Source organism: Heterocephalus glaber, unplaced genomic scaffold (genome assembly GCF_053883595.1).
Source record: "Heterocephalus glaber isolate CG9 unplaced genomic scaffold, H.glaber_assembly_v1.0 deba00001538, whole genome shotgun sequence".
Lineage (NCBI taxonomy): Eukaryota > Metazoa > Chordata > Mammalia > Rodentia > Bathyergidae > Heterocephalus > Heterocephalus glaber.
In genome coordinates, this window is record NW_028258333.1 from 33,891,075 (window position 1) to 33,899,495 (window position 8,421).

An 8,421-nucleotide genomic window follows, 5' to 3' on the forward strand; every position below is an offset into this window, starting at 1 on the left:
CATTCTTATTCTCCCTAGTTAAACGTATTCTTTCCTACTGGTTCACTTACAAGTTATTTACTTATTTATATCTTACCAAGGAATCTCTTACCCATTCCTCTCTCTTAAAAAAATAAACTCTGGGTCATTGAATAACCCAAGCTGAATATCCAGCAATTGAACTCATTCAAAACTCAACTATTCAATTCTCAACCCCAAACTCTATTTCTCCTGTACTGTTGTAGAACCAGCTCAGAAATCAGTTTCCCATGACTCTTCCTTATCAGTTAACCCACAAATTCTACCACTTTTATGTCCTGCAATTTCTCCCATATTTTTGGACTCAATCTCTTCTCTTCACACCTTCCTTCACCATGATTCACACGCACGCAATGTCTTCCTTGATTTAAAAGGAATTTTAAACAATCTCCTGGCTTAGAGGTTTTTTTCTTACCTCTATTTATATTTACATAATTCTAAAACACAAGTCACACTGCACAGTGTTGAACTTTCTATTTCCCTTCAAATTTCTTTTCTAAAAATTTAAGTATTTGTTTATTCATTCATGTATTTACTTGCTTTGGAGACAAGATCTTTGCTAAGTTTGCTAAATTGTTCAAGGTGTCCTCAAACCTGTGATCCTTCTACCTCAGCTTCCTAGATTGCCGGGATTACAGGTATGTGTCACCACACTCAGTATATCAAATTCCTTAGCTCTTCTTTGTAATCTGGCCTTGGATTTTATTTCCAATTTCATGCTTTGAAAATCCCACTGCAACCACATACCCAACAATCAACCATTCTCCACCGCTGCCAGCACACACAACTCTCATCTCATTAGCCTATTTAGAATTTCCTGAGCACACCAGCCTCCTTTAACTTTTATACATTGCTTTGCTGTCCTTTACTTGTCCTGTCTGTCCCTTCCTTTTTCCCATGCTCAATCCTTGTCCTACTTCCCTGGCTCTTAGACTCTTGCATTTTTAACCTGGGTTTAGATGTCTTATCTAGAGGAATTCTTTGTTGTAATAACCTAATCAGGCCTTTATCATTCAATCACCTGTTTCCATGACTGTCTTTTCCATAAGTTTTGTATTTTATAGATAACAACATTATTTGATTTTGCATTTTTAATGTTTAGCACTCCAGTTTACATTAAAATGCAAAGAAAATGCTGAATCACTTCAATAAATTTATGAATTATTAAATTCACCAATTTATTCAAAAATATACATTACATGACTACTATATTTCAAAAACTATTTTAGAACCTAAGAGTAAAATGAGCAAAACAAACACAAGGTTTTTAAAACTTGTAATTTGCAGAGTACAGACAGATAATAGAAGTTAACAAAGTAAGGCAAGTAGATAAAATAGGGTCTTGAAACTTAAATATGTATATTGAATTTAATAAATATTTTAACCTTTATAAATAAATATTAAATTTAATATTGATTCTCATTTTGTTCTTTAACAAGAGAATTCCATTTAACATATTCATTTCTCAGAAATCCTTGTCTCCATATGAAGCAATGCTAATCAATGAACTCAAGTGACTAGATGACCAGAAATCTATCGTCGCTGTATTGTAGATGCTTGTCCTTCTCCCTATACAGTAACACCAATGATATTAGAAAAGGAACAAAAGATTTTCATCATGGAAAATAGTCATGCCTTACTGAGGGCAAATAGAAATAGCAGAACCTGTGATTTCTTTAACCCCAGTTTCCAAATCAGTTCGGAAAAACAAATAAACAAACAAATACTTATTTTATTAAGCCACTTAGGCTTCCGTTAAGTGAATCCTATTACAATCCTAACTGATAAAGTGATTACTCAGGAATCAGTGGAAGAAAGATGTGCACAGAGGGTCAATAGTGAGTTTGAGGTATAGCTTGTCATTATGAAAAGATATGAAAATATATAGCGTTTAAATGTTTTAAGGAAACTTTACATTTTATATTTGTATAGGATTTTAGGTTTTAGAAGCTAGAAAAATATATAATTTCAATTATTAAATAGTCATATAATTTTATAATATAAACATCAATGTATTCTTCACTATCAAAAATGCAGTAAATAACATTCTAAAAATTCTTATACAGGATGGAGCTCAACGGAAATTACTTAAGAACAAGAGATATGAAACTGACACTCTTTTAGTGGGAAGAGTAGAGAGGAACTAATATTAGCAGAGGCAACAACCACAATTTCATAAAAACCAGTAAAATATTTTGCCCTTATTCAGTTTTTAACACATTGATCCTCTAAAAATGGTAATTTCAATGTTAGATTTCCATTTCTCAGACTCTGTCTCTGATACTTAAAATATGAATTACTTTTGACTCTAATCTAGGAACCATTAATATAGTTAAATTTTAATAAATTCCCTTTTCTTAGAATAAGCTTAACAAATCCTCTGGCCATCTGGGAGTGTGTGTGTGTGTGTGTGTGTGTGTGTGTGTCTGTGTGTGTGTGTGTCTGTGTGTGTGTCTGTGTGTGTGCATGCACACGAGTGTGAATGCATACATGCATGCAAAAATGAGCTCTTGTGGGCATATATCTGACTACATGAGTGGATATGAACTTTGTGGAGGAAAATAAAATGAGAAAATAAGAACTGAAAGGACTGATATATTGGAATGTCGTATTTTGCTCTTAATTATTCAAGATTAAAATCAAACAGAAACATATATTTTGTTATTTTTTACAGTTGTGTGAAATAATTGGCTTCCCTGGAAAGAGCATCACACAGAGTAATTCTTCGTGGAAATCCTAGGAGCTGTCTCCACACCGAATATTGATACCTTGCTTCCCTGTCTCCAGCAGGGTATTAAGTATCAGCTGCCTCAAAGGTTGGCGCCAACGTTCTTCTTCAGCACGCCACAAACCAGAATTAATTGCAAATCAATCGAACAAAGTACAACTGATCAGTAAACCAATTAGTAATTTTAGCTGTTCATCCTGTCTTCATTTACTAGGAGGAAAAGTGGGAAATGGAAGTGCCTTTAAGACTACACAGGAGATTCCAATCTTTCCCTCACTGCCATCTAAGTCCTCACAGGCTTACAAGAACTTATATATTCAAACCTTTGAAAAGGTGTATAACTACTGTACAGGTAGTCTTTGAATTTATTTCCTTTGTTTTGAGAGCTAAATTAGCTTTGGCAAATAAACTATTATTTTTAGTTGGAGAAAATAATACTAAAGTTTTCCTATGCATATAAGGCACATTATAATATACTGGAATAACATTTTTCAGTTTTTGTTTACTAGACATCCTTGCTTACATAATAGATATGTGCAGGTCTCTGATTTAAGTGTAAGAATCCTAAATGTGTGTGTCGGAATTTTTCCTAAATTTTATTAAATCTATGATATTTTCTCTTTCACCGGCTTTTGGTGTACAAATATTATACATAATATAAATATTCAATAAATTTATATTTAAAGTTTTCTCAATTACCTGTCAGTCCCAAATGAATTCACCTTTGCTAGTAACCTTATATATGGTCTATTAGTGATCAGTTCATATTATTTACTTTGTACAGGTCTGCACTTTCACGCTGATTTAGAATTTTTTCTTTGTTACTTAATTACAGGGCAGAACATCAGTTTCCATAACTCACTGGTCTGGGTATATATAAAATTATTTTATTTGAGAAATAAGTTAAATTCAAATTAGTACTACAATTCATAGATAGCTTTCTATTAGCTCCTGAAGAGATAGGTAGAGAAATAGATCCTCTTACTATGCAGTCAGGTTATTACTAACATTGTCCTGTGGGTGTAGTACGTTTTTACAGATACTAGTGAAAATAAAATGGATGCACTTGAAATCACTTCAAATTCTCATGGAAATTTATACATTTAACATAGTTTGAATATAATCTTTTCTATAATGTTCTGTTGCTTAAAAAATCAATAATACAGAATATCTAAATGGCTATATTGCTTTTTGTCACTGGAAAGTAGTCTATCTACTTTAAAAATATTTCCTTCATTGTAGATCACAAAAGATTAATGTACAGTATGTCATTAGGAAATTCTATGGGGTGGATTGATGATAAAAGAAAATAAAATAGGGGAAATAATGATTTTGGTTTCAATAAGCTCTGAAAGCTTACCACAAATTTTATTTAAAAAGACCTATGTAGCTTCTCAGCCTTTTGGCTAAGAGCAAGTGTAAAACTACCTACACTTTCATAGTTATTTATTAAATGCTGTGTATTTTCTATGTTATCAAAACATAAATTTTAGTCATTTTCTTACATTATAGGAATACAGTTAAGTCCAAAAACAAGTCTCCATAAAAGTCAGAGAAACTAGGTTGATGCTAGCCAGCAAGGAGACAAATAAAAAATTTTTTAAAAAGTGAAGGTGTTCTCTATAAATGATATGATTATCATTACATGCTTTATCTGTTCAAGTTATTAATAATTTAATGTGAAAGTGAGAAATGAAGCAAAGTTAACTCTCACTCTATATGGACTTGAGGTGGAGTGGGATGGCCATGGTAAGCAGCAGACATTATCTGATGGACCTACATTGAATTCACCATATGTCCTGAGGTGCATCCTACGATGCAGCCAACCAGACATATGCACTACTGTCTCTGTGCAAACAGATCTGAGAAATGAAGAAATTCTAAAATCTGAGCCCTACTTTCCAACCCAATGACCTGTAGAGAAATATTATTAGCAGGATAGGCACATTTCTAGGAGTTGTCAGAATCTAGAAATGCCAGAAGTGAGCATTTGAAGATGTCTAAAGAAATCAACTGTGAATCTTAAGCCCAATAAATGATGCTTTGTTTTAATTGTCTCAGAAAGTTTGCCTTCCATCACTACCTTTCAGTAGAGAGTATTATATATATATATGTATATATAATTTTGGGGGATAGGAAAATCCTGGAATTTGAACCCAGGACCTTACATATGTTAGGCAAGTGTCTCACTAGAGCTACGTTTCCAGTTATTTTTGGTTTTTTGTCTTTTTTCAATGTTTCATTTTTGTTTTTGTTTTAGATACAGGATCTCACTAAATTTCCAAAGTTGCCTGGGAATTTAAAAGCCTCCTGCCTCATCCCTTCCAGTAGCTGGGATTACAGGCATGTGTCACCATGCTTGGCCCAAATTTTATTGAATAGAAAATAATGAGAGATTTCTTTAATTTCTACTATAGCAAAATTTGGTAACCAAAGCTCTACTGACATTTTTGAAACAAACACACTGGAAGCAATTCCTAAGATTGGTAATATAAGAAATAAAAAGTAAACATTCACTTTCCCACTACTTGCTCTCCCACATTTTTACAAGGATTCAAAAGGACACAGTAGTCACATTTTCAAAATATTTATTTATTTATTTTTGCATTATGGCCCAACTCAGTCTTGGACAACATATAGTAGTTGAGCTTTGATCTTTCCCATGTATTCTGAAAATTTCTATTTTTAAATAATAAATAGATAATTTACATTTAAAGTAATACAGATGGATGAAATATTTGTGAATCTATTCTGTTGGCTGCATTACTTCTTTGTCTTTGCCATCTTCTTATTCTTTCCTTCCTCTAGTAGTAATCAAGAATTTTCAATCACTCAATCTTATCTTCCCTCTTAATTGGTCAATTATGCTTTGTTTCTAGAAAAAAAATGTAATAGTTGCCCTAGAGTTTACAAAATACATTTTAATCTAATTTAAGCCTGCCTTCAAATAATATTATGCCACCCCTTACAAAATCCAAGTACCTTATTACTGGTCTCCTTCTCCCACTCCTTGTGACATTGCTGTCTTTCTTTTCTTTTTCTCTTAGGATTTCAATTATACGTACATTTCACCTTTATACATTGCTCTGCATTACTTACATGATCTGCTCTGTTTTGGTATTGTCCTTTGCTTTTTTTTTTCTTCATTTATTTTATTGCTTTCCAATTTAAGAAAATTTTGATTGACCGTTACCAAGCTTATAAATTCTATTCTTAGCTGTGTCAAGTACACTACTGAGTACATCAAAGGCAGTGTTCAGTTTTGACATGGTGTTTTGATATCTAGCATTTCCTTTTGATTTTTTCGTAGAATTTCCATATCTTTTCTTTCACTAACCATCTCTTTTTACCTACTATTTGTTTTTTTTAACAAATCCCTAAATATATTAGTCATAATTATATTAAATTTACCATATAACAACTTCAAGTTTTATGTCTGAATCTAACTACTGCTTTATCACATCACACTACCTTTACTTGGCTGTTGATATATTTGTAAGTTTTGTTTAAAACCTGGACATGCGTACTGCATACTCAGAACTGAGGCAAAGAAGTGGTTTGTGTGAGAATGCATGATAATCTCTTTAGGATTTGCTTATGTTTAATGTTTGCTCTAGTTGCTCATACCAAAGGCTTCAAAGTCTTCTACTGCCCTTATTTTTGTTTTGCCCCTTAACCTTGATCTTTGCTATGTAGGGTTTTTTTCAGAAAACCTATATGTGTTATTTGGGGCTCTTTCATCTGTAACTGGGTGCTCTGTTCAAACACTGTTGCTATGATAGTAAAGTTTGGAACAGAGAATTTCAAAAGCAGAAGCATGTAAGTACAAGAAAAATTAGGAGAACATCATGCTGTATCATTTGGCAATAGAGTACAAAAAGGCATTAATAAGAAATGAATTTATGAAGAAAAATATATAAACACCTGCACAATTTTCTAGTATTTTCTATTCAGGGAGGTATTTCCTAGTATCCAATGTATATAATTAGAAAACTGCTTTTAGTATATAGAGGTAGTTCAGTTTAGAGCAATGCTAAATATTCTATTCTATAACAAAAATAAAAATCACTTTTTGTGATGAAAGTGTTTCTTGCTCCCCTCTTATTAGATATCTAAAAAAGAAATTTATATTTAGTTTACTTTATTAAAAATTATATTAAGAAAAAGAATAACATCCTGTTCGTTCTTCTTCATCTGCTTATTTTTCTTCATCTTCATCTTAAACTGTCTTCACCTTCATCATCTTTGGATTCTCCTCTCTTTCTTTTCCTTTTTCCTTCTCCTCCCTTTGTCCCTTTCCTTCTCCTCTTCTCCCTTTTTGGTTGGGATTAGAGGGAAGAAAAGGGAAGAAGTAGACAGAGATCTTGAGGCAAAGTAGCTAAGAAAAGCATAGTTCCTTATCCTATCACTGTACCCAGTGCTCAAAAATGAATACTTTGACAACCACTAAGAAAGGAGAGCTATTAAACATCTCCTTCCCATCTGGATGAACAGCTGCCCCAATCATTATGTAGTAGCCATAAAAGACACAGAACATTTTGATTTATGTGATAATTTTCCATTCTTATAATTCATGTGCATCGTTTGGATTTCAACACAGAAGAATGCTGTCCTGAGAAATTTAAATCAAATAGTTGACAATACTGTTGCTTTTATCTTTGGTCTGTCATTTGTATTTTAAAACTTTGGAGTCAGGGTCTATATCCATTCATCTTTTGGGGAAAAAAGAAGGGAATTGAAGTGTGTTATGTACGTTACCAATTCCTAATAGTGGATGTAATCATTATGTACTGCAAACATGTATTAATAAAAGTTTTTTAAAAAACCTGATGCTCACTGACAATACTACTTACAAAAAATAGGAGAAAGAGAAGTAGATATAACAATAATCAAATGAGCAATTCCTTTTTTTTGGCAGTCCTGAGATTGAACACAGGGCCTTCTCACTAAGCTACATTCAAGCCCTTTTTTATTTTTTGATGCAAAATCTCCCTAAGTTCCCAATTCTTCTCCTTCCACCTCCCAGGGCTCTGGGATTAGTCATGGACCACTATACCTGGCAGAGAAATTCTTGTTTGTTAAGCAACCTAATTGTTTTGAATTCTGTTTGATGACTTTATTTTTAAAAAAATAAAAATTTTCCCTGATACTCTTTAAAAAGAACTGGTAAATTTGTACCTTTCTCTTATTGAATTTCCTATCGGAGACAATACAGCAAGACTTTAAGGAGTTGTATAAAAAGATAGAGTCTTCATAACTTGAAGATGATCAACTAAGAGTAGGATTGTGCTTTCACTGCATTTTTTTATTCATTAAGTTTATTGGTACATTATGATTGCATTCACTCTTTCATTGCATTTTGTCTCCATCTGTATAGGTGTACCTGGGCATATTTAATTGAAGAATGTTTCCTAGTAAGGAAAAGGTAAATTCAAGTTCCTTAAATAATCTGTGGCCGGGGAAAAATTTTCCCAAATACCATATTTTTTCCATAAAAATACATATGCAGGTCCTAGGATTTTGGGAACACCAAAATAGGCGTTAACATTTAACAGCCTCTGGCTTCAAATTATAACTATATTGCATTAATTAGAAAATACACCTGGTTTTTAGGTCAACATCTTCTAACATAGGAAAATTTAATTTCTGCCTTCGTGCCTCACTCTTCTGTGCTT

General features: G+C 32.6%; 1 pseudogene; it reads left to right on the plus strand.

The window, feature by feature from the left end:
- The first annotated feature begins 4,132 nt into the window (after positions 1–4,132).
- On the plus strand, positions 4,133–4,278 carry LOC147824552 (U2 spliceosomal RNA; annotated as a pseudogene).
- The last annotated feature ends 4,143 nt before the right edge of the window (positions 4,279–8,421 follow it).